The 27,640-nt window shown below is 46.5% G+C and overlaps 1 long non-coding RNA gene across 1 annotated transcript in view; it reads right to left on the bottom strand.

Annotated features, from left to right (window-relative positions):
- Nucleotides 1-9,982: 9,982 nt before the first annotated feature.
- Nucleotides 9,983-27,640, bottom strand: part of LOC139264498 (uncharacterized) — a 53,665-nt gene continuing 36,007 nt past the window's right edge. Inside the window, exon 3 of the long non-coding RNA XR_011593358.1 lies at nucleotides 9,983-10,008. This is a non-coding gene — a long non-coding RNA (uncharacterized lncRNA). The remainder of the gene's footprint in view (nucleotides 10,009-27,640) is intronic.

The following is a 27,640-nucleotide window of genomic DNA, read 5'->3' as shown; positions in this document are numbered from 1 at the left end:
GCCGGATTATCGCCCATTTTCAAACCCCAACTTTCCATTTTATAAAATGGGCGTTATCGCAAGCAATCCGAAATGGGCGTTAGCGTTAACATTTTTGACCTTCTGGCGTCCATAGCAATGGTATGGCAATGGTCGTTTCCCGTGTTTCAGGAGGTCGGGGGTCATCATTACATGCACAGAAGAGGAGAGAGAGAGAAAGGGAGTGGGAGCAGAGAGGAACTGAAAGCGGTGTGGATGTGGTGTATGCTTGTTTGGCTGTTTTGGAGGTGGGAGGGAGATTTTCCAGCAGCAAAAAGAATTTAGAGCACAAATAACATTGTTCCCACTGAGTTTCCTGCGAAAATTTTTTTTTACAATAGAAGGAATGGAGGAGGCGACACAGCATGCTATGGAAACTGATGCTGGCGAAAGCAGTGAGGTGGGAGAGGAACAATTGAGAGGACGAAAAAGAGCGATGAGATTATTGGAGGAGGCAAATGCCTCCCTCCTGCAGGAGGTCGAGTCACGCTGGGGTCAATTGACCCAGGGTGGGCGTGGGAAGCCCATCCCAAAGGTCTACCAGAGGATATGGGTCAACGTAGCCGAGGTGGTCTCGTCGGCGACCAATGAGGGCAGCCAGTGCTGCAAACGCTGGAATAATCTTGTCAGGTCTGCCAGAGTAAGTATTACATTTATTTACATGTACTTATACTTGTTTAATTTGATTTGTAAGTGTAATGAGTGAATAAAATCAGATGTGATATCTTGCACTTATACCGGGAATGTTTTACTCAAAACCTGCATTCACGGTGTACGTCTTTAGGTAAAGAATGATCATTTTCATAATAATGATTACATCTGTCGGTTATGTGTTGCATCAGTCTCTGTGACAGTGCCTAGCAATGATCTCATGCAGTGATCCCATGCCATGTCGTGCTGGTGTTACCTTTTATAGAAGAAGCTTTCGAGGAATAGGGCTGAGCAGAGACAAACAGGTGGCAGGCCAACAGTTATCAGTGACCTCATCGACATTGAGGAGCGGGTGCTGGCACTAGTGGGGACCCATCCCCGGTCGGCCACATAAGCAGCTGCAGAACCTGACGTGATGCTACGTGAGTAAAGTAGACACCATTGCGTGATGTAAAGGCAATAGATGCCACAACCACTCATATCCGACCAATAATATATGATAGATGAATGATAAAAGTGTTCTCTCAATAATGATGGCCTGATAAGAATCATTGCAATGCAGAGTTTGGTGACTGTCATGAAATGTAATATCTGTGATGATTTTGATAGCGGTGGTGTTTTTGTTGTGCATATGCTGTGTGTAGCACTGGAATCACCTTGTGACCCGAGCGCCCCCTTCTCCTCTAATAACCTTATTTATGTTTTGCAGCTCAGCCAGCAGCGTGGTCCCATGCAAAACCACCGAGCCCAGAAGGTGGGGGCGCGGGGCCGGACTCGCCGGACGATCCTCAATCTGGTGCTGAGGAACCCCGATTCTCGCCCGTGTATCTGCTAGGTCCCTTCTCCACGCATGACTTTGAGGAGCCTGCATCGCCAAGCTCCATAATGCAGTTCACACCAAAGACATATATTGCTCCTGCGGCCATTCCCACCTCCACCATGGAGGTACCTATCCAAGCCATAGGTCACCCGAGGTGTCTCCAGGACGGCGCCGACCAAGTGGAGCTTGGATCGACGTGGCAGGTCTGCTGCATGAGGAGCAGATCTGAGCGGCGACATGGTACACTTGTCCAGGAGGCGTGTTGACATAGGTCAGCAGGTCCTATGGACAATGGGGGGCATATCCCAACAGCTGGCCAGCATGTCCGCCACCATGATGGAGTATGTGCCACGGATGGCGGAGGCCCTGGAGGTGATAGCCAGGAACAATGGTGGCAGAGGCCTCCCAGTGGTCCCAGAGCGTGTCACTGCACCCCAAGGTGCCGCATCCCCATTGCCAACGACACGAGAACCAGGAGGAAGATCTTGCTTCTGGCTCGGAGCATGTTCTCACTCCGGAACCGTCCTCTCCCGTATCCGTCCAACCAGCGGTTCTGCCATCATCTCCCCCAATGAAGCAGCGCCTGAGGAGCTCCTCGGCCAGGCTGCTTAGAGTCAGGAGGGGTAGAGGTGGGAAGGAGAAGCAAGGGGGCGGGGGGAAGGAAAGTGAGGTGCTTGGCCGCAGGTGTTGTCTTGGTCATATTTTTATGTTGTTGCTATTTTGTTGGAAATGTTGAACATTTGATTGATCTAAATGTTATATATTTGTGTTTTTTACAGTTATAATTATGATTTCATACAAATCTTCTCATTAAATGTTTTTTTATTTAACATAACCTTGTTGCACATTGTCTCAGATAGCTGCACCATTACACACTGGTGATTCCTTAACATGAAAGGGGATAATTAAACTTAACTTGAATCAACTTAAACTTTAACTGTCACCAAGGTGATACACACCATTGATGTATGAGCAGCAGACACAGCAGTGTTGCAGCTTTGTAAATACCACCAATGTTATTTCAAGCAAAGCGCTCATTTATGAGCTGCTGACATAAGAGTCTTGCAGCTATGTAGCCACCACGGGTCCTTTCCTACAGACTAGATTGTCTGGCCCGAGGTCAGCATCTACCTCCTTGTCCTCCTCTTCCTCTCTCTCCTGAGGTGGACCGGCAGTCCCTTCTGACAATTCTTGTCGCCTCCTGATAGCCAAGTTTGGCAGCATGGAGCACACCACCACGAATTGAGCTACCTGCTCAGGGTGGTATTGTAGCTCGCCTCCTGAGTGGTCCAGGCATCTAAAGCGCTGCTTAAGCACTCCAATAGTTTTCTCGACGATATTCCGTGTGGGTCTGTGGCTTTTGTTGTATCGCTTCTCGGCTTCTGTCTGGGTGTTACGCAGGGAGGTCATCAGCCAGATGGCGAGGCCCCTTTATCACCAAACATCCAGCATTGACCTTGTGGCTGACTGGTAAACATGTCAGATACAGTGCTCTCATGCAGGATGTGAGCATCATGGATGCCACCCGGAAATTTTGCATTCACTGCCATAATAATTTGTTGGTGGTTGACAATGAGTTGCACATTCAGGGAGTGGAATCCCTTTCGGTTCCGAAAAACCTCTGCATCCTGAAAAGGTCCTGCATGGCGATGTGTGTACAGTCTATTGCTCCCTGCACCTTGGGGAAGTTAGCAATTTGATAGAATCCTAGAGCCCTCTCAGTCTGAGTCTCCCTGGTCATAGGGAAGCTGATAAAGTCTATCCTGCGTTCGTAAAGGGCTTCAGTGACCTGTCGAATGCAGCAACGTGTGGCATGCTGAGATATAGTGCAAATGTTGCCAGCTGAGGCCTGAAAGGTACCTGATGCGTAGAAGGAAAGTCCCGCGGTGACCTTGACCTCGACAAACAGTGTGGTCCTGATGGTTCTGGCAGGCTGCAGATCTCCCCTGATGAGCTGGCATATCTCACTGATAACCTTTGTGTGGAAACGCAGTCTCCTAAGGCAGGTGTTAACGGACAAGTTGAGGTAAAACCGCTTCTCCCTGCAAGTGCGAGAGGATGTAAGGTCTCGTCCTCCTCAGCTGTCTGGCACGTCTTAGATTGGGCACATAATGCTGTTGAATATACCTTCTGCCAACTCTAGTCTGCAGCATGTGCGTAGTCATCAAGACTGGTTAGAAATGACAGGCCCCATTATAATAACTATCATTATTATACCGATTGTTCACAAATAATAAATTTTACCACTAAGACACCTAAACTAAATTCCAATCATCCACACTATGATAAGATGTTTGTTCAGATGTTCAAATCACCTTAAAAGAACTCCACAGTTCATCAAAGCTCTCCAGAAGTTGAAGCAGCTTTTTAAATGAAGCAACCTGCGATTTACAAAATAGTGTCCATACCGCTGTCATTAGTTCAGGTGAGAACAACTTTTTCACAGCGTTTTTTTTCGGCGATAAATATTTTCGGCGATATATGTGCGAGGTGCTGAAAGTAATGCTCGGCGATATTTTGGGCGTCAGTTTTGCCCATTCTGATCTTTACGCTATAAAAAAGTGGGCGGGCTGTATTATTATTTCTCGGCAATAAGTGAGCGATAAGTGGCCGTTATTTTCCATTTTGTGTCTAAATGGGCGCTATCTGGGCACTATACCTCATCTCAGCATTAAAATGAACATTAAGTGGGCAGCATCGATGCAAAAAAAGTGGAAAGTCTAGCCCATAGTCTCAGAATAAGGGGCCGCCCATTTAAAATTGAGATGAGGAGGAATTTCTTCTCTCAGAGGGTTGTAAATCTATGGAATTCTCTGCCCCAGAGAGCTGTGGAGGCTGAGTCATTGAATTTATTTAAGGCGGAGATAGAGTTTTGAGCGATGAGAGTAAAGGGTTATGGGGAGCGGGCAGGGAAGTGGAGCTGAGTCCATGATCAGATCAGCCATGATCTTATTAAATGGCAGGGCAGGCTCAATGGGCCAAATGGGCTACTCCTGCTCCTATTTCTTATGTTCTTATGTTCTTATGTAAACAGCTTTGTGGAAGATTGTTCCCAAAAGCAGTTTTTCTTTGTAAACAGTGACAACTGATGTGCCTTGGAGAACAGAGCCATCGATCAGATACACTTGGGTCATTTTTGGGTCCTTAGAGAGAATGTTTTCAATTCTGGTTATCTGTGTGTAAAGAAAGACGTGCTTACTGATCCAATGCAACTATCAAAATTAAACATTGTAACCAACAAACAAATGCCTATTTTTCCAATGATGACATGAGCCTTAAGTAAATGGCCCTTCTGGTTTTAATCTGAATTTAAGTTCATATTGTTTTCTTCAGTCTAATGTCAGTTACAAAGGCGACAATAAAATCAAACAAGATTAACAGATAATCCATGTACGCAATTTCAACCTCCTTCCCCATAGCTGAAAATAGTCACACGTGTAAGTCTGTCTGTCTATAAAAGGCTCAGATTTGAAAAAAGTTTGAAAACAAATGCAGCTGTACATTTGCGATACAACACAAACTCTTCTATTTCAATGATCGCACATTTGTGTCAATATTATTCTCTATATTTGTTTTACATCAGTAGTGTTATATATGTAAACTTGTATATACTCTGTGCAGCCACCAGAGGGCTCATCCCCTGGAGTCCCAAGGGAATCCCATAATCCTTTGGGAGCACAGATATTTAAGGAGGCCTCACAGGTTGGAGAAGCATTCTGGAGACCTACAGTAAAAGACTAAGGTTACACTTTACTTTAAGCTCACAGTGTTCAGTCTGACTCTTTCTCCATATATAACAATTGGCGATGAGATACAGATAGCGAACCCAAAGATGCAGAGCACAGTGGGCATCCTGGAGGAATTCTCGGAGGGAGATAATTGGGAAACTTTTGTGGAGCGACTCGACCAATACTTCGTAGCCATCGAGCTAGATGGGGAAGAGAGTGCTGCCAAACGTAGAGCGATCCTCCTCACCGTCTGTGGGGCACCAACGTATGGCTTCATGAAGAATCTGCTTATTCTAGCAAAACCCATGGAGAAATTGTACGATGATTTGTGCACACTGGTCCGAGAGTATTTGAACCCGAAGGAAAGCGTTCTGATGGCGAGGTACCAGTTCTGCACCAACAAAAGGTCTGATGGCCAGGAAGTGGCGAGTTATGTTGCCGAGCTAAGATGCCTTGCAGGACATTGCGAATTTGAAGGACATTTGGAGCACATGCTCAGAGACTTTTTCGTACTTGGCATTGGCCACGAAACCATACTTCGCAAACTTTTGATTGTAGAGACCCCAACCTTGAGTAAGGCCATAGCGATAGCCCAGGCATTCATTGCCACCAGTAACAATACTAAGCAAATCTTTCAGCACACAAGTGCTGCTACAAATACTGTGAACAATGTGATGTTGTTTTCAAATCGCAACATACAGGGCAGGTCACACATGCCTGCAGCTACATGTCTGCAGATGACTCAGAGTCCACCATCAAGGGTGATGAATGCAAGGCCATTAACACCTTGTTGGCACTGCGGGGGTGATCATCATTTCCATTCATGCCGATTCAAAGGGTACTTTTGCAAGGGCTGTGGAACAATGAGACACCTCCGAGTGTGCAGGCAAGCTGCAAATCTTGTTAAACCTGCAAACCACCATGTTGCAGAGGAGAACAGATCCACGGAGGATCACGACGAACCAGAGCTTCAGACCGAAGAGACAGAGGTACATGGGGTGCACAAATTCACCACAAATTGTACCCCGATAATGCTGAATGTTGAACTAAATGGACTCCCAGTGTCAATGGAGCTGGACACGGGCGCGAGCCAGTCCATCATGGGCAAAAAGACTTTCGAGAAATTGTGGTGCAGCAAGGCCTCAAGGCCAGCCTTAACTCCAATTCGCACGAAACTAAGAACTTACACAAAGGAACTGATTCCCGTAATCAGCAGTGCTACCGTAAAGGTCTCCTACGATGGAGCGCTGCACAAGCTACCACTCTGGGTGATACCGGGCGATGGTCCCACGCTGCTCGGCAGGAGCTGGCTGGGAAAGATACGCTGGAACTGGGACGATGTCCGAGCGCTATTGCCCGCTGACGACACTTCGTGAGCCCAAGTCTTAAACAAGTTCCCTTCGCTGTTCGAACCAGGCATCGGGAAATTCCAAGGAGCAAAAGTGCAGATACACCTAATTCCGGGGGCGCCACCCATCCATCACAAGGCGAAAGCACTACCGTACATGATGAGAGAAAGGGTAGAGACCGAGCTAGACCGGCTGCAAAGAGAGGGCGTCACCTCACCGATCGAGTTCAGTGAGTGGGCCAGTCCTATTGTCCCAGTCCTCAATGTAGACGGCACCGTCAGAATCTGTGGCGATTACAAAGTAACTATCAATCGTTTCTCCTTGTAGAACCAATACCCCCACTACCAAAGGCCGACGACCTCTTTGTAATGCTGGCGGGAGGAAAGACATTCACGAAGCTGGATTTGATTTCCGTCTACATGACGCAGGAACTGGAGGAATCATCGAGGGGCCTCACCTGCATCAACACTTACAAAGGTCTTTTCATTTATAACAGATGCCCGTTGGAATTTGATCAGCGGCGGCGATATTCCAGAGAAACATGGAAAGCTTACTGAAGTCGGTCTCGTGCACAGTGGTCTTCCAGGACAACATCTTGGTTACATGTTGGGACACAGTCGAGCATCTGCAGAACCTGGAGGATGTTCTTAGTCGACTCAACGGCGTGGGGCTTAGGTTAAAACGCTCGAAGTGCATTTTCCTGGCGCCTGAAGTGGAGTTCCTGAGGAGGACGATCGCAGCGGACAGCATCAGGCCCACCGATTCGATGACGGAGGCAATCGAGAATGCACCGAGTCCACAGAATGTGACTGTGCTGCGGTCGTTTCTAGGACTCCTGAACTACTTTGCTAACTTCTTACCGGGTCTCAGCACACTGTTAGAACAACTGCACGTCTTACTGCATAAAGGGGACGAATGGGCATGGGGCAAAAGCCAAGAAAATGCTTTTGTAAAAGCTAGAAAATTGTTATGCTCAAACAAATTGCTTGTGTTGTATGATCCATGTAAGCATTTGGTACTAGCATGTGATGCATCGTCATATGGCGTTGGTTGTGTATTGCAACAAGCTAATGATTTTGGGAAATTGCAACTGGTTGCTTATGCATCCAGGAGTCTGTCTAAGGCTGAGAGAGCCTACAGCATGATTGAAAAAGAAGCGTTAGCATGTGTCTATGGGGTAAAGAAAATGCATCAATATCTGTTTGGGCTAAAATTTGAATTGGAAACTGACCATAAGCCACTCATATCCCTGTTTTCCGAGAGTAAGGGGATAAATACTAATGCATCGGCCCGCATCCAGAGATGGGCGCTCATGTTGTCCGCATACAATTACGCCATCGGCTACAGGCCAGGCACAGAAAACTGTGCCGATGCTCTCAGTAGACTGCCATTGCCCACTACGGGGGTGGAAATGGCGCAGCCCGCAGATTTAGCCATGGTTTTGGAAGCATTTGAGAGTGAACAATCACCCGTCACTGCCCGGCAGATCAAAACATGGATGAGCCAGGACCCTTTATTGTCCCTAGTCAAAAACTGTGTGCTTCATGGGAGCTGGTCCAGTGTCCCAGTGGAAATGCAGGAAGAGATAAAGCCGTTTCAGCGGCGCAAAGATGAAATGTCTATACAGGCAGACTGCCTTCTGTGGAGCAATCGAGTAGTGGTCCCCAAGATGAGCAGAGACACCTTCATCAATGACCTCCACAGTACCCACCCAGGCATCGTAATGATGAAAGCGATAGCCAGATCCCACGTGTGGTGGCCCAGGATCGATGCGGACTTAGAGTCCTGCGTTCACAGATATAATACATACTCGCAGTTAAGCAATGGACCCAGGGAGGCGCCGCTAAGTTTATGGTCTTGGCCCTCCAAATCATGGTCTAGTGTATACGTCGACTATGCAGACCCGTTATTGGGTAAAATGTTCCTTGTGGTTGTAGATGCGTACTCCAAATGGATTGAATGTGATATAGTGGCTAGCACGTCCGCTGCCACTACTGAAAGCCTGCGGGCCATGTTTGCCACACACAGCCTACCCGATGTCCTGGTGAGCGACAACGGGCCATGTTTTACCAGTGCTGAGTTCAAAGAATTCATGACCCGCAATGGGATCAAACATGTCAAATCTGCCCGTTTAAACCAGCGTCCAATGGTCAGGCAGAGAGAGCAGTGCAAACCATCAAGCAGGCTTGAAGAGCGTAACGGAAGGCTCACTGCAGACTCGCCTATCCCAAGTCCTGCTTAGCTACCGCACGAGACCCCATTCGCTCACTGGGATCCCACCTGCTGAACTGCTCATGAAAAGAGCACTTAAGACAAGGCTCTCGTTAGTTCACCCTGATCTACATGAACAGGTAGAGAGCAGGCGGCTTCAACAAAGTACATACCATGATAGTGCAAATCTGTCACGCGAGATTGAAATCAACGATCCTGTATTTGTATTGGATTATGGACAAGGTCCCAAGTGGCTTCCCGGCACTGTCATGGCCAAAGAGGGAAGCAGGATGTTTCGGGTCAAACTTTCAAATGGACTCATTCACCGGAAACACTTGGATCAAATCAAACTCAGATTCACGGACTATCCTGAGCAACCCACTTTGGACCCTACCTTCTTTGACCCCCCCAACATACACACTAGTGGCAACCGACACTGCGATTGGCCACGAAGCAGAACCCATCATCCACAGCAGCCCAGCAGGACCCACCACACCAGGCAGCCCAGCGAGGGCCCAACAGTTGATTCACCAATACCAGCTTTCACACCGAGACGATCAACCAGGGCAAGAAGGGCCCCACATCGACTCACCTTGTAAATAGGTACACTGTGACTTTGGGGGGGATTGTTGTTCTATATGTAACCTTGTATATACTCTGTACAGCCACCAGAGGGCTCATCCCCTTGAGTCCCAAGGGATCCCATAATCCCTTGGGAGCACAGGTATTTAAGGAGGCCTCACAGATTGGAGAGGCACTCTGGAGACCTGCAATAAAAGACTAAGGTCACACTTTACTTTGAGCTCACAGTGTTCAGTCTGATTCTTTCTCCATACATAACAAGTAGACTTAATTTTTTTGAAACTAACAGACAAAATTATCAGGTAAGATCTATATTTTGCAGCTTGTGTGTGTTCTTGGCATAGCACAATATTTACAGGCTATATTAGCAGCCATTCAACTATAAACAAATAGCGCCCATCATGTTGAACATTTCAACAAGTCCAGCACCTGCTTAATTTACAATGCATTTTAAAATTAAAACAACTACTCATTTCAAAAAGAGAGTTAAATTTTTTTCTCAACATTTCAAGTGACAAACCTCAGAACCTGGGAGCTTTTCAGGATTGTAAGACACTAATTTCCATAAATCGGGACAACTGCCAATCCACACATCTCCAGTCTTAGGATCCACCTCCAGATTGTCTGGCGCAGTACCCACGTGCAAAGTCTTCACAGAGAGTAACCAATATTAAGATAAGCAATTCAATTATATCTTCAGGATTGATATTATGTATTCTTGCACACTACAGGGTAAAAAAATTATGATTTGAGCTGTTTGCATGAATTCTCAACACACACCAAATTTCTCTACGTTACTTTAACAGATGGCAACTTGTTAAAAATAAATGGTTTAAATGTGCTAAAATAGCGAGAGGAATTTGGTGCGACTGGTAAACATTTACACCAGAAGAATGCTGATTGTAATTTCTTCCCTCATATTACACATTACTAACTTCCATGAATTCAACTAAAATAACACTATGGGCTGGATTTTCCTTTTAAATCGCTGGCAAGCTCCGCCACCCCGCTCCCCGAGAGGCAGCGACGAGGGGCCAGAAACCTGAGATCGTTGTGGGCGGGGGGCGGGGGGGGGGGGGAGGTGAGGTCACTGTAGGGGTGAGACAGACTGGGAGGTGAGATAGACTGCGGGGGGAAGAGACTGGGGGTTGAGAAAGACTGGAGGGGAAGAGGGACTGGGGAGGGGAGAGAGACTGGGGGGGAAGAGAGACTCAGGGGTGAGAGAGACTGGGGCGGGTGAGACAGACTGGGGGGTGAGAGAGTGGGTAAGAGAGACTGAGGGGTGAGAGAAACTTGGGGGGTGAGAGAGACTGGGGGGGAGAGAGACTGGGGGTGAGAGAGACTGGGGGTGAGGATGAGAGAGTCCAGGGGTGAGAGAGACTGGGGGTAAGAGAGACTGGGGGAGGAGTGACTGGGGGAAGGAGAGACTGGGGGGAGGAGAGACTGGGGGGAGAGGAGAGACTGGGGGAGGGGGAGGAGAGACTGGGGGAGGGGGAGGAGAGACTGGGGGAGGGGGAGGAGAGACTGGGGGAGGGGGAGGAGAGACTGGGGGAGGGGGAGGAGAGACTGGGGGAGGGGGAGGAGAGACTGGGGGAGGGGGAGGAGAGACTGGGGGAGGGGGAGGAGAGACTGGGGGATGAGAGTGACTGGGGGGATGAGAGTGACTGGGGGGGCGAGAGTGATGGGGGTGGTGAGAGAGACTGGGGGTGAGAGAGACTAATGTGGGTGAGACTTGTGAATGAGAGCAACTAAAGAAGCAAATAAGGCTTTACTAGACCATTTATATTATTGCCTAACACTAGAAAATACTACGATCCATTAAAAAATACATCAAACTGTGGGGAACTATAAAGATTTGTGTAATATCAAACAAACCTGTCAGATCTGTGTCCATACCACCCACTTAAGATACACTTAAGATCCAGTAAAACCTGCTTTTTCAGGGCGGTATTAAGGTCCGGTGGTAAACAGATCAAAATGCTGAAGCTTCCATTTTGGGTGGTATTTGGGCGGTAATATATGGGCGGACAGTATCGAATACCGCCCGGCGGTAATGACTGTGGAATTTACCGCTGGGCAGTATCTGGGCGGTAACTAGGCGATTTTAGAGGAAATTCTATCTCTATGTATGGAACCCAATTGTAATCAACAATATTTTCTCCCAAACTTCGAATTACATCAACATCTCTGAATATGACTTGAACCTTGCATTGAAAACAGTAAAATATCCAAAAAATGTCAGGTAATTCAGGAACTGTTCATGAAGGAGAAACTCTGGAATTTCTAAAATTTTTATTCGTTTTGTGATTTTGGAGCCAAGCACAAGCACCACTTGTTTTAATACATTTAGACATTGCAGTTCTCAGATGGCATTTTTTGGATGTGGTAATATTTTACAGTGAAACCTGTACAAACAGAAACCCCCAAATACAACACCTCTGAACTCTGTTCCTCTGACTTGTCATTTGTACATTCACCACCCCACCACCTTCACCCCATTGGTGGCTGTGCCTTCTGCCGTTTAAGGTTCTCCTTAAAACCCATCTCTTTGACTAAGCATTTTGTTACCTGTTCCAATATTTCCTTCTGTGACTCACTGTTAATTTTTGTCTGATTACATCTCTGAAGTGCTTTGGATGTTTTTCTACATTAAAAGCGCTATATGAGTGACAGTTATTGTTCAACCCCAAACCCCCAGGGTAAATCTGGTAGAGTATGCACCCATTGTGGAACCCACCCAATTTTTATTATTCATTTCAATGGGAATCTTCATTTTTCAATGGCTGCCCTTTATATCTGTTCTTTGCTTTAGAAGCTCTTCAGTTTAAACTGCATGGGACCTACATCTTAAAATTCATTGCTTATAAGAGCCCTATAAGATTATGGCATTGCATTTGTCTGACAACATTGCTATGCCCCCACAGTGGATCATTGACCTAATACATGAATAATGGGCCCAAGGGTGAGGTACTGGAGGGTGACTGCCAGTCGGGAAACTATACCCTACCAAGTTAGCTTTTCAAACTGCAAGAATAAATTAGGTAGAAAAAAAGTAAAAATAGAAACAAGAGAAGGAAGCTAAATAATGGAGAATGAAGGAAATGAAGGAAAATCAGAATTAATTTTTACATTTTAATTAAAAGGAACAGTTAAAGCACAATTTTGTTGCAATGTACGCATTCATTTCATTGCCAGGGTGAGAACTGAAAACGAACAAAACTAAGAAAACTGAAACCCCGGGATATAATGGCAATGACATTAAAGAATAACATGACTTCAAACATTAAAAGCCAGTTCAACTTCAAACTACATGAGTGAAATTTCATCCAGATTACAGATTCCATTTTTGACACTAAAATCATGTCTATATTGATAGGGAAACTTGTTACAGTATTCAAGGACTCTGCTTGGATTCTAAGATTTGTTTCACACTCTTGCCTTCACTGGAGTCAGAGTATTGTTGGGATTTATTTCCATAATATGGATATCATGAGCTAAAAGTCTCTGCAATAAAGATATATCTGAAATGCAGAAAAAATTATTTCATTTACATTGGAGAACATTTTACTGTACAAACTTTTAAAATGTTGTTAATGACCTTCCACTGAAACAACAAACAGAACAGAATGGAGATATTTTCTGTCCCTGCTTGTTTTAAACTAAGGGAAAAGCAATTACATAGAAACATAGAAAATAGGTGCAGGAGTAGGCCATTCAGCTTTCGAGCCTGCACCACCATTCAATAAGATCATGGCTGATCATTCCCTCAGTACCCCTTTCCTGCTTTCTCTCCATACCCCTTGATCCTTTTAGCCGTAAGGGCCATATCTAACTCCCTCTTAAATATATCTAACGAACTGGCCTCAACTTTCTGTGGTAGGGAATTCCACAGGTTCACAATTCTGAGTGAAGAAGTTTCTCCTCATCTCGGTCCTAAATGGCTTATCCCTTATCCTTAGACTGTGACCCCTGGTTCTGGACTTCCCCAACATCGGGAACATTCTTCCTGCATCTAACCTGTCCAGTCCCGTCAGAATTTTATATGTTTCTATGAGATCCCCTCTCATTCTTCTAAACTTCAGTGAATACAGGCCCAGTAAATCCAGTCTTTCCTCATATGACAGTCCTGCCTTCCTGGGAATCAGTCTGGTGAACCTTCGCTGCACTCCCTCAATAGCAAGAATTTCCTTCCTCAGATTAGACCAAAACTGAACACAATATTCCAGGTGAGGCCTCACCAAGGCCTGTACAGCTGCAGCAAGACCTCCCTGCTCCTATACTCAAATCCCCGAGCTATGACGGCTGACATGCCATTTGCCTTCTTCACCGCCTGTTGCACCTGCATGCCCACTTTCAATGACCGATGTACCATGACACCCAGGTCTCACTGCAGCTTCCCTTTTCCTAATCTGGTGCCATTCAGATAATATTCTGCCTTCATGTTTTTGCCACCAAAGTGGATAACCTCACATTTATCCACATTATGCTGCATCTGCTATGCATTTGCCCACTCACCTAACCAATCCAAGTCACCCTGCAGCCTCTTAGCATCCTCCTCACAGCTCACACCACCACCCAGCTTAGCGTCATCTGCAAACTTGGAGATATTACTCTCAATTCCTTCATCTAAATCATTAATGTATATTGTAAATAGCTGGAGTCCCAGCACTGAGCCCTGCGGCACTCCACTAGTCACTGCCTGCCATTCTGAAAAGAACCCGTTTATCCCGACTCTCTGCTTCCTGTTTTCCAACCAGTTCTCTATCCACATCAATACATTACCCCCAGTACCATGTGCTTTAATTTTGCACACCAATCTCTTGTGTGGGACCTTGTCAAAAGCCTTTTGAAAGTCCAAATACACCACATCCACTGGTTCTCTCCTGTCCACTTTACTAGTTACATCCTCACAAAATTCTTGAAGATTTGTCAAGCATGATTTCCCTTTCATAAATCCATGCTGACTTGGACCGATCCTGTCACCACTTCCAAATGTGCTGCTATTGCATCGTTAATAATTGATTCCAGCATTTTCCTCACTACTGATGTCAGGCTAACCAATCTATAATTCCCTGTTTTCTCTCTCCCTCCTTTTTTAAAAAGTGTTGTTACGTTGCAAAGAGATTTAGATAGGTTTAGCGAATGGGCTAAGGTTTGGCAGATGGAATACAATGTCGGAAAATGTGAGGTCATCCAGCTTGGGAAAAAAAAACAGTAAAAGGGAATATTATTTGAATGGGGAGAAATTACAACATGCTGCGGTGCAGAGGGACCTGAGGGTCCTTGTGCATGAATCCCAAAAAGTTAGTTTGCAGGTGCAGCAGGTAATCAGGAAGGCGAATGGAATGTTGGCCTCCATTGCGAGAGGGATGGAGTACAAATGCAGGGAGGTCCTGCTGCAACTGTACAGGAATATTGGTGAGGCTGCACCTGGAGTACTGCGTGCAGTTTTGGTCACCTTACTTAAGGAAGGATATACTAGCCTTGGAGGGGGTACAGAGGCGATTCACTAGGTTGATTCCGGAGATGAGGGGGTTACCTTATGATGATAGATTGAGTAGACTGGGTCTTTACTCGTTGGAGTTCAGAAGGATGAGGGGTGATCTTATAGAAACAGTTAAAATAATGAAAGGGATAGACAAGATAGAGGCAGAGAGGTTGTTTCCACTGGTCGGGGAGACTAGAACTAGGGGGCACAGCCTCAAAATACGGGGGAGCCAATTTAAAACCGAGTTGAGAAGGAATTTCTTCTCCCAAAGGGTTGTGAATCTGTGGAATTTTCTACCCAGGGAAGCAGTTGAGGCTAGCTCATTGAATGTATTCAAATCACAGATAGATAGATTTTTAACCAATAAGGGAATTAAGGGTTATGAGGAGCGGGCGGGTAAGTGGAACTGAGTCCACGGCCAGATCAGCCATGATTTTATTGAATGGCGGAGCAGGCTAGATGGCCTATTCCTGTTCCTAATTCTTATGTTCTTATGTTCTTATTTTAGCTACCCTCCAGTCCATAGGAACTGATCCAGAGTCGATAGGCTGTTGGAAAATGATCACCAATGTATCCACTATTTCTAGGGCCACTTCCTTAAGTACTCTGGGATGCAGAATATCAGGCCCTGGGGATTTATCGGCCTTCAATCCCATCAATTTCCCTAACACAATTTCCTGGCTAATAAGGATTTCCTTTAGTTCCTCCTTTTCGTTAGATCCTTGGTCCCCTAGTATTTCCAGAATGTTATTTGTGTCTTCCTTAGTGAAGACAGAACCAAAGTATTTGTTCAATTGGTCTGCCATTTCTTTGTTCCCCATTATAAATTCACCTGATTCTGACTGCAAGGGACCTACGTTTGTCTTCACTAATCTGTTCCTCTTCCCATATTTATCGAAGCTTTTGCAGTCAGTTTTTATGTTCCCAGCAAGCTTACTCTCATACTCTATTTTCCACCTCCTAATTAAACCCTTTGTCTTCCCCTGCTGAATTCTAATTTTCTCCCAGTGCTCAGGTTTGCTGCTTTTTCTGGCCAATTTATATGCCTCTTCCTTGGATTTAACACTATCCCTAATTTCCTTTGTTAGTCACGGTTGAGCCACCTTCCCCATTTTATTTTTACTCCAGACAGGGATGTACAATTGTTGAAGTTCATCCATGTGATCTTTAAATGTTTGCCATTGCCTATCCACCATCAACCCTTTAAGTATCATTCACCAGTTTATTCTAGCCAATTCACATCTCATACCATTGAAGTTACCTTTCTTTAAGTTCAGGATCCTCGTATCTAAATTAACTGTGTCACTCTCCATCTAAATAAAGAATTCAACCATATTATGGTCACTCTTTCCCCAAGGGGCCTCACACAACAAGATTGCTAATTAGTCCTTTCTCATTACACATCACGCAGTCTAGGATGGCCAGCCCTCTAGTTGGTTCCTCGACATATTGGTCAAGAAAACCATCCCTAATACGCTCCAGGAAATCCTCCTCTACTGTACTGCTACCAGTTTGGTTAGCCCAATCTATATGTAGATTAAAGTCGCCCATGATAACTGCTGTACCTTTATTGCATGCATCCCTAATTTCTTGTTTGATGCTGTCCCCAACCTCACTACCACTGTTTGGTGGTCTGTACACAACTCCCACTAGCGTTTTCTGCCCTTTGGCATTCTGCAGCTCTAACCATACAGATTCCACATCATCCAAGCTAATTTCTTCTTTACTATTGCGTTAATTTCTTCTTTAACCAGCAACGATACCCCACCTCATTTTCCTTTCTGTCTATCCTTCCTGAATATTGAATATCCCTGGATGTTGAGTTCTCAGCCTTGGTCACTCTGGAGCCACGTCTCCGTAATCCCAATTATATCATATTTGTTAATAGGTGCCTGCGCAGTTAATTCATCCACCTTATTATGAATACTCCTTGCATTGAGGCACAGAGTCTTCAGGCTTGTCTTTTTAACACACTTTTCCCTTTAGACTTTTGCTGTAATGTGGCCCTTTTTGATTTTTGCCTTAGGTTTCTCTGCTCTCCACTTTTACTTTTCTTCTTTCTATCTTTTGCTTCTGCCGCCATTTTACTTCCCTCTGTCTCCCTGCATAAGTACCCATCCCCCTGCCACATTAATTTAACCCCTCCCCATAAGCACTCGCAAACACTCCCCCTAGGACATTGGTTCCAGTCCTGCCCAGGTGCAGACTGTCCGGTTTGTACTGGTCCCACCTCCCCTAGAACCAGTTCCAATGTCCCAGGAATTTGAATCCCTCCCTCTTGCACCACTCCTCAAGCAACGTATTCATCTGAGCTATCCTGCAATTCCTACTCTGACTAGCACGTGGCACTGGTAGCAATCCTGAGATTACTAACTTTGAGGTCCTGCTGTTATAATGGGGAAACTGAGATAAGGAATCTAAGGATATGGAAGACCAAAATGTTGCAAAGGACAAGGGGTAAACAGTGAAAAAATGTTTTAACTGGTTAATGAACTGGTAATAGGGGCATACACTTGGTATTAGTACCAGGAGCATAAAAGGGGAGCTTAGACTTCCTTCTCTTCTTTAATAACGCACCTTTTTGCCTAAGCTAATCACCTTCTTTGACTCAGTGACCATTTCTTTTCTTACACCTCTGAAGCAGCAGGGGACATTTTTCTATTTAAAAAGGTTGTTTATAAATACAGTATATTATTGACTGCAGATGGACATAAATAACTTCAGAAGTGGAGATGTTCACTGATGACTGCACAGTGTTCAGTGCCATTCGCAAATCCTCAGATAATGGAGCAGTCCATACCCGCATGCAGCAAGATGTGGACGACATTCAGGCTTGCGCTGCTACGTGGCAAGTAACATTCGCACCACACAAGTGTCAGGCAATGATCATCTCCAACATGAGAGAGTCTAACTGTTATATATGTAAACCACACCAATGTGTAAGACTTGCCACCAGGGGTCACACCTGTGGGAGACCTAAGGGTCACCTGTGCACCCTGGGCAAGCAGATATAAAAGGTAATCTACCATGCTGCTTCCCCACTCTGAAGTTACAATAAAGAGACCAAGGTCACAACAGTTTGAGCTGAAGATGTACAGTCTTGTGGAGTTATTCTAAACGTAACAATTGGCGATGAGTAACAGATCATGAACTCTCACGCAATTATGGCTGCAGTTGGTATTCTTGAGAGATTTGTTGAGGGTGATGATTGGGAAGCCTTCGTTGATCGTCTTGACCAGTACTTCGTGGCCAATGAGCTGGAAAAAGAAGAAATCGTGGTCAAGTGCAGGGCGATTCTCCTCACTGTTTGCGGGTCCACAATATATGGCCTCATCAAAAATCTGCCACCACCGATTAAATCAATGGAGAAGACATATGAAGAGTTGTGTACGCTGGTTCGGGAACACCTCAAGCCAAAGGAGAGCATCTTGATGGCCAGGTATTGCTTTTGTACGCATCATTGCTCCGAGGGCCAGGACGTGGCAAGCTATGTCACCAACCTAAGACGCCTTGTGGGACCGTGCGTATTTGCTGGATTTTTGGGGAAGTGTTGCGGGACTTTTTTGTGCTTGGAATCGGCCACGAGATCATTCTTCGCAAACTGCTGTCTGCTGAATCTCTAGATCTGAGCAAGCCCAGGCTTTTATGTCCACAAACGATAATACTAAACAGATATCATTGCAGCATCGGAACTCACCGGCAAGTACTGTGCATAAAATAACACCTTCAGCAGGCAGAACAGTACATGGCAGGGCCTACACGCCCACAGAGGCCAGACCTAGGATGACTCAGAGCCCACCATGAGGTGTGAATGCGAATCCATTAGCACCATGTTGGCGCTGCAGGGGTTATCACCGAGCTCATCAATGTCGATTCAAGCACTATGTGTGCAAGGGCTGTGGAACGATGGGGCACCTCCAGCGAATGTGCAGATGTGCTGCGACTCACCACGTGGCAGAGTCGGCAGAAGATGACCGATCCGGCATGGACCACGCTGAATGAGCAGGAGAGGCAACCTGAGGATGAAGAGGAAGTGTATGGGATACACACCTTCACCACCAAAACACTCCGATAATGTTAAAAGTTAAACTTAGCGGCACTCCAGTCTCCATGGAATGGGATACGGGGGGCGAGTCAATCAATTATGAGCCAGAAGGCATTCGAGAGACTGTGGGGCGACAACGACCCAAGCTGATCCCAATTCAGGTAAAGCTGTGCACCTACACAAACGAACTGGTACCAGTTATTGGTAGTGCAGACATAAGAGTATCCCATGAGGGAGCGGTGCACGATTTACCACTGTTGATTGTTTCAGGTGATGGCCAACGCTTCTTGGTAGAAGATGGATGGGGAAGATTCGATGGAATTGGGAAGACCTCTGTGTACCTTCTCCGGCAAACGACGTCTCCTTTGCTCAAAGGCTGAGCAAGCTCCCATCTTCAGCTGAACTAGGCATCGAAGTGCAGATCTATTTGCAGATCCCCGAGGCACAGGCCGCTCATCACGACCACGAGGAGGTAAAGATCAACCGAGCAGCGGTACAGGTGCGGTACCCACCACCTAAAGCCGACGACCTCTTCGCGACGATGGAAGAGGCTCCAGGTCGACCATGCAGAGTGGGACTCTGGCTGAAATGATACGAATGCGTCTTCCTGACGCCAGAGGCAAAATCCCTGGGGAGGAAGATTGCGGCAGTCGGCATCACGGACATGGACAAGAGTGCATCAAGACCATGGAACAAAAGTGCATCCAGACCACGGGATGAGAGTGCATCTAGACCACGGGATGTCGCCGTAATGAAACAGAGGCATGTGTTGCCCAGCAAGGAAGATGACTGGGCTTGGGACAAAGGTAAAGGGGCGGCCGCTGAGAAGGCCAGGAACGCACTATGTTCCAATAAGTTGTTTGCACTGTGTAACCCATGTGAGCGCCCATTCGTGGCAAATGATGTATTATCATATGGGGTCGGGGGTACCTTACAACAAGCCAAAGTGGCGGGTGAACACCAACCGGTCGTATATGTGTCTGACAAAGTGCTTGTAGCAAATTATGTGTTATCACATGGGGTCGGGCGTGTTGTACAGCAAGCCAAAGTAGCGGGCGAACCCCAACCGGTTGTACACATATCCAATAAGTTACCCAAAGTAGTAGCCTGCGTTCACGGGACAAAAGAGACGTACCAAAGTGTGTCCCGATATTTGCTCAAGTCAGGCAAGCTGCCAATCTCACAGTTTTTGGAGATCAGAGGCAACATTATCAATGCTTTGTCTCGACTAGGTCTAACACTGTCTGTGCACTGTAACATGATCCGCCACGGACCAGGCACTGAGAACGGTGCTGATGCCCTCAGTTGGCTACCGTTGCCCACCACCAGGGTGGAAACGGCGCAGCCTGCAGATCTACTCGTTGTCATGGAAGTGCTAGAGAGTGAGGGGTCAACCGTAACGGCTCCCCAGACTAGGACCTGGACCAGCCAGGATCCCACATTATTGCCTGCTAACGGCAAACCGCTAGATGGGATGTCGCTGCTTATCCGTTGCAAAGACGTAATGCTCATCCCATCAGATTGGCCCCTATGGGGCAATCTTGCAGCGTTGCAAAGAAAAGCAGGGAGACTACACACAGTCTGTGGTCCGGGGCCTCCATTCCTTGGCCCAGGATCCATGGGGACCATGCGGCCTCCCGCCACTATTGAAAGTCTCAAGGCCATATCTGCCATCCTTGGCTTGCCGGACCTTAGGGTCAGCGACAATAGTCCGGAGCGGGCAGCCCAAACGATAAAACCGAGCACCACACATGTCACGGTAGACTCCCCACAGACCCGGCTATCCCAGGTGATATGCAGTCACCAGACAGAATCACTCAGAACCAAGCCTTCCGTATGCTATCAGCAGAGAATGCACCATGATTGTACGGCTCCTCCAGGTGACATCAGATTAAATGATGTAGACCATGATCATGGCCCCAGATGGGCTGCTAGCATTGTATTAGCCAAAGAGGGGAATGGAGTGTTTGTGATGAAAATTGGAGTGTTTGTTGTGAAACCATGTAATGGGCGAACGCAGAAAGCATTTGGACCAGACCAAACTGCGAACTACAGATAACCAGGAACCACTGTGAAAGGACCTGGCCCCCAGCGACCCACTAACACAATCAACCTCACTGTCAACCACGAGGATGAACCCACCATGCACGACAGTCCGATCAGACCAGCCGCACGGCCGTGCAGCAATGATCCGACCAACTCACCCATGTCAGGACTTCAACTCAGGCGATCGACCCGGGAACGCAGAGCGCCAGATCGCTTCAACTTGTAAATAACTGGTACAGAAGATGTTTTGGGGAGGGAGTGATGTTATGTATGTAAACCTCACCAATGTGCAAGACTTTCCACCAGGGGGCACACCTGTGGGAGACCTAAGGGTCACCTGTGCACCTAGGGCAAGCAGGTATAAAAGATAACCGAACATGCTGCTTCCCCACTCCGGAGTTAAAATAAAGAGACCAAGGTCACAACAGTTTGAGCTGAAGATGTACAGTCTTGTGGAGTTATTCTAAACGTAACACTAACCAGCATCCATTGACATTCAATGGCATTACCATCACCGAAACCCCCACCATCAACATCCTGGAGATCACCATTGACCAGAAACTTAATTGGACCAGCCACATAAATACTGTGACAAGAGCAGGTCAGACGCTGGGTATTCTGCGGTGGGTGTCTCACATCCTGACTCCCCAAAGATTTCCACCATCTACACGGCACAAGTTAGGAGTGTGATGAAATACTCTCCACTTGCCTGGATGAGTGCAGCTCAAGAAGTTCGACACCATCCAGGACAAAGCACCCCATCCACCACCTTAAATATTCACTCCCTCCATCACCGACATTCCATGGCTGCAGTGTGCACCATCTACAAGATGTTCAGCAGCAAGGCTTCTTCAGCAACACTCCCAAACCTGTGACTTCTACCACCTAGAAGGACCAGGGTAGCAGGCGAATCCGAACACCATCATCTCCACGTTCACCATCAAGTCACCCACCATCCTGACTTGGAATTATATTGCCGTTCCTTCATCGTTGCTGGATTAAAATCCTGGAACTCCCTCCCTAACAGCACTGTGGGAAAACCTTCACCACAAGAAGGTTCAAGAAGGTGGCTCATCATCATCTTCTCAAGGGCGATTAGAGATGGGCAATAAATGTTGGCCTTGCCAGTGACACCTACATCCCAGGAACAGATTTGTAAAAAAAAAAGGAGCGCGGGCAGATAAATGGCAAATGCATTGCAATAAAGATAAATGTGAAGTAGTGCCTTTTGGAGAGAACAGAAACTAAATATATACTGTTAATAGAACACTCTTAATAGGATTACATGTGGTATTCGGCATAGAAACAGGCCATTCGGCCCAACCAATCCATGCTGGTGCTTAAACTCCATTCGAGCCTCCTCCCGTCTTTCCTCATCTAACTCTATCAGCATAACTCTCTATACCCTTCTCTCTCATGCTTGTCTAGCCTCCCCTTAAATGCATCTATACTATTCACTTCAACCACTCCCTGTGGTAGCGAGTTCCACATTCTCACCACTCTCTGGGTAAAGTATTTTCTTCTGAATTCCCTTTTGGATTTCTTGGTGACTATTTTATTTTAATAGCCTCCAGTTATGCTCTTCCCCACAAATAGAAATATTCTCTATGTGTCCACTCTATCTAAACTTTATATAATTTTAAAGACCTCTATTAGGTCACTCCTCAGCCTTCCTTTTTCAAGAGAAAAGAGACCCAGCCTGTTCATCCTTTCCTGATATATATTTACCCTCACATTTCTGGTATCATCCTTGTAAATCTTCTCTGCATCTGCTCCAGTGCCTCTATATCCTTTTATAATATGGCGACCAGAATTGTACGTAGTACTCTAAGTGTGGTTTAACCAAGGTTAGATACAGGTTTAGCCATAACTTCCCTACTTTTCAATTTTATACCTCCAGAAACAAATCCTAGTGCTTGGTTTGCTTTTTTAATGGCCTTGGTAACCTGTATCGCAACTTTTAGCGATTTGTGTATTTGTACTCCGAGATTCCTTAGTTCCACTACCCCACTTGGACTCTCACCCTCCAACTAATACGTGACCTGCCTATTCTTCCTACTAAAATATAATACAGGTACAACGTCCCAAATCTGGAAATCTTGGGAGCGAGGCCATTCCGGTTTTCGGGTCTTTCGGGATTTCAGGGAAAAAATCAGACATCCCAAATCCGGAAACCCCTGGGCTGAGTTTCGGTATTTCCGGATTTCGGAGAAGAAATCCGATGTCCTGAATCTGGAAACCTCAAGGCCGAGGCCGAGCCAGTTTTCATATTTTTCCGGATTTATCTTTGAAAAAGTATGTACAGCTTAAAAGGTACTTAAAATATGAAAAGGAATGTACTCAAAGCATGAAATATAATAAATAAAGGTTTTTATTTGGTAAACAGTACAGGTATGAAATATAATACAGTAAATAAAGGTTTTTATTTGGTAAACAGAGTACAGGTTTGAAACAGAATACAGATACCCTGTAATGTATAACAAATAATATTCTTCCTCTGATCCACTTCCTAAGTAAGCTGCATAGAAATAGGTACAGGTTACAATTGGCTGGAGGTTGTGCTTGAGATCGAGTGCTCAGCTATGATGGGGAATTATAGACCGGTTAGCTTGACATCAGTAGTGGGGAAAATGTTGGAATCAATTATTAAAGATGAAATAGCAGCACATTTGGAAAGCAGTGACAGGATCGGTCCAAGTCAGCATGGATTTATGAAAGGGAAATCATGCTTGACAAATCTTCTGGAATTTTTTGAGGATGTAACTAGTAGAGTGGACAAGGGAGAACCAGTGGATGTGGTGTATTTGGACTTTCAAAAGGCTTTTGACAAGGTCCCACACAAGAGATTGGTGTCTAAAATTAAAGCACATGGTATTGGGGGTAATGTGCTGACATGGATAGAGAACTGGTTAGCAGACAGGAAGCAGAGAGTCGGGTTAAACGGGTCCTTTTCAGAATGGCAGGCAGTGACTAGTGGGGTGCCACAGGGCTCAGTGCTGGGACCCCAGCTCTTTACAATATACATCAATGATTTAGATGAAGGAATTGAGTGTAATATCTCCAAGTTTGCAGATGACACTAAACTGGGTGGTGGTGTGAGCTGTGAGGAGGACGCTAAAAGGCTGCAGGGTGACTTGGACAGATTAGGTGAGTGGGCAAATGCATGGCAGATGCAGTATAATGTGGATAAATGTGAGGTTATACACTTTGGGGGCAAAAACACAAAGGCAGAATATTATCTGAATGGCGCCAGATTAGGAAAGGGGGAGGTTCAACGCGACCTGGGTGTCATGGTTCCTCAGTCATTGAAAGTTGGCATGCAGGTACAGCTGGCGGTGAAGAAGTCAAATGGTATGTTGGCATTCATAGCTAGGGTATTTGAGTATAGGAGCAGGGAGGTCTTACTGCAGTTGTACAGGGCCTTGGTGAGGCCTCACCTGGAATATTGTGTTCAGTTTTGGTCTCCTATTCTGAGGAAGGACGTTCTTGCTATTGAGGGAGTGCAGCGAAGGTTCACCAGACTGATTCCCGGGATGGCAGGACTGACATATGAGGAGAGACTGGATCAACTGGGCCTTTATACACTGGAGTTTAGAAGGATGAGAGTGGATCTCATAGAAACCTATCAGATTCTGACGGGACTGGACAGGTTAGGTGCGGGAAGAATGTTTCCGATGATGGGGAAGCACAGAACCAGGGGACACAGTCTTAGGATAAGGGGTAGGCCATTTAGGACTGAGATGAGCAGAAACTTTTTCACTCAGAGAGTTGTTAACCTGTGGAATTCCTTACCACAGAGATTTGCTGATGCCAGTTCATTGGATATATTCAAGAGGGAGTTAGATATGGCCCTTATGGCTAAAGTGACCAAGGGGTATGGAGAGAAAGCAGGAAAGGGATACTGAGGGAATGATTAACCATGATCTTATTGAATGGTGGTGCAGGCTCGAAGGGCCGAATGGCCTACTCCCGCACCTATTTTCTATGTTTCTATGTCTATGTTTCACCTCTCATTCTTCTAAACTGCAGAAAATATACGCTTAGTCTACTTAATCTCTCCTCATAGGACAATTTGCCATCCCAGGAATCAGTCTGGTGAACCTCCACTGCACTTCCTCTATGGCAATTATATCCTTCCTTCGGTAAGGTGACCAAAACTGTACACACTACTCCAGGTGCGGTCTCACCAAGACCCTATATAATTGCAGTAAGACATCTTTTCTCTTATACTCAAATCCTCTTGTAATAAAGGCCAACATACCATTTGCTTTCTTAATTGCATGCTGTACCTATTGTGTCTGTAAGCACTCTGGTATTGACTCCACGAGGCAAGGTATTGTACTTGAATTGTGGTGACCTTAGTCCATTTATTGCAGCTCCTGAGTGAGGGTGCAGCATGGTGAGTTCCCTTTTATATCTGGTTACCTGTCGTGGACAGATGACCCCGAGGTCACCACCAGTTGCACCCTCTGGTGGTACAAGCATAGTGTATACAGTGTGAAGGTACATCCAGTAATCTTACGTTACTGTACACTGAGTGTACAGGGAGTATACTTATGTTATACATACACAACATCACTTTCCCCTAAGTCTTGTGCCACTGGCCTTTGCATTGTGTGCTCTGGCCCTAGACTTGAGTGCTCAAAGCCCTTGCACCTTGTCTATGCTTTGGCTTGGCTCTCTCCCTGTTGACCTCCAAGTCCTTATTGCCACTATGTTGGGAAATGGTCAGCAGTGGACGGTTTGATGTTGCAATGGGGGTTGAATGGGTTCTGGGTGTGATCCATGTGTGTCCATGGCTACATACATCCATTCCCCGCCCCCCCCCCCCATACATAGACCATGTGTGTGTCTCAACACCTGCATGTGCATTCATGTACAGAAAGAAAGAACACAAAAACATAGGATTAATTACATCATGGTTTGTTTTTTGCAGTAGTGGAACGAGTACATTTTACAGGTAAGGTACATATGTGGTATCACAGTTTTTCCCCTGGGTTGTGTAGGTGCAGGTGGGTGAGGACGCTAGTTCCAGAGTGTATCCAGGTTGTCTGATGGCGGCGCTGCGCCCCCTGCCAACTGGATGAGCTCGGATCGCTCACCTGGCTGAGTCTCAGGGCCTTTGCCGTTGCCTAGTGGTGGGCAGAGTCACAGGAATGTGTGGCCTCCCTGTCCTCCTTTGAGGGCTGCGGTATCTCTTTGCTGCCCTTCAGCGATGGTGGGAGCCTGGTCATCCCAGGTTCCATTGGGAGAGCTGGAGGGTGCTCGCTTCTTGCTCCTGGTACTGGCCCTGGTGGCCAGAGAGGTAGAGCCAATCAGGGGCAGGGTACCGGTAATGGTGCCTTTGCCGTCCGCTGATCGATGGCCCTGCAGCTGGTATGCTCCCCCTGCGTGTGGCCATGCTCCCTGGGGCATCACATTGGTCCCAGAGGTGCAGGCTACATGGTCGGGTAGCCCGCTGGACCTGGGTGCTTCCGACGGAAGGTTGCCCTTGGTTTTATCAGCATGCATGTAGAACCCGGTATCGCACATCATTACTTCATTTACTCTCACAATACATTGGTTCCGACCGCCATCACCCGACTTGACATGGTTAGTTACATTTACATACTTGAATTTTCAATTACATCTCTTACATATGTATCACCGGCATCGCTGTATAAAGAGTGGAACTATCCCTTTAATTGTGATGGGATGCAAGTCTCTTTTAAGAGGGCCTTGCAATCTTTACCCCAATCCGGTTTGCTGCTCGGCATCACGTGTTGCTCCATCAACGCTGCCCCTCGTGGTCTGGCCGCCATCACCTTTACTTCAGGCGCTTCACCTCGTGGTTTGGTTGCCATCTTCTTTCTCTCCTTGAGACAGGCTGCGTTGATCCTTTTCTCCCCGGGTTCTGCCATGGAAGCAGGGAAGTTGCCTTCTGCGCCGATTTTCTTCCTCCAGAGTCCTGCACTGGAGCCTGGAAGGCGAGGTCGGGTCGTTTCGGCTGGATCATCCCGCAATTGGGTTGAGCGGTCTGGGTCATCTCCACGCAGTCAAGTTGAGCGGCTGGTTTTTCAGGTGCCTTGCTGGATCCATCTTCGGGGCCGTGGAGGATGTCGATCACCGGAGGCTGGAGATTTTCCCAGCTCCAACGGATCTTTTTCATCCACCTTCTTCTTAACAGCGTTGGACCATCACCAGCAACGATCCACAAAGGTAACTTGTGCATCGCGCCGTCATGGGACACCTGGTCATCCACGCTGCCAACGACTGGGATGATGTTGTTTGTGTAGGTGAGCAGCATCACCTGGATCGGGATCATTTTAGGTCGTTCGACTGGATTGTCCCAGGAGTTTCTCAAAGGCCACCTGATTCATCAATGACTGGCTTGCCCCTGTGTCCACCTCCATTGTGACTGGAACACTGCTGATTTCAACTTCCATTTTCAACGGGGAACTCACGGTGGTGCAGGTAAACACTCCCTACATCTCATCATGGGACTGAGCTGCCTCATGGACTCTCTCTTCATTGTTGTTGGAGTTCGGATGATCGGCAAACTCTTCAACGACTCGGAGTTCTTCATCGACTTGATGAAAATGATTTCTCTTGCACATTCGCTGGAGATGGCCCTTCGGCTTACAATCTTTGCATGTATAGTCTTTATAGCGGCACTGGTGGGTCCTGTGATTTCTTCCACAGCACAAGCATGGGGTTAGCCGG

This window comes from Pristiophorus japonicus, chromosome 5 (assembly GCF_044704955.1).
Source record: "Pristiophorus japonicus isolate sPriJap1 chromosome 5, sPriJap1.hap1, whole genome shotgun sequence".
In the NCBI taxonomy this organism is placed as follows: domain Eukaryota; kingdom Metazoa; phylum Chordata; class Chondrichthyes; family Pristiophoridae; genus Pristiophorus; species Pristiophorus japonicus.
The sequence above is the reverse complement of the archived record's forward strand: the minus strand, read 5'-3'. Positions and strand labels throughout refer to the sequence as shown.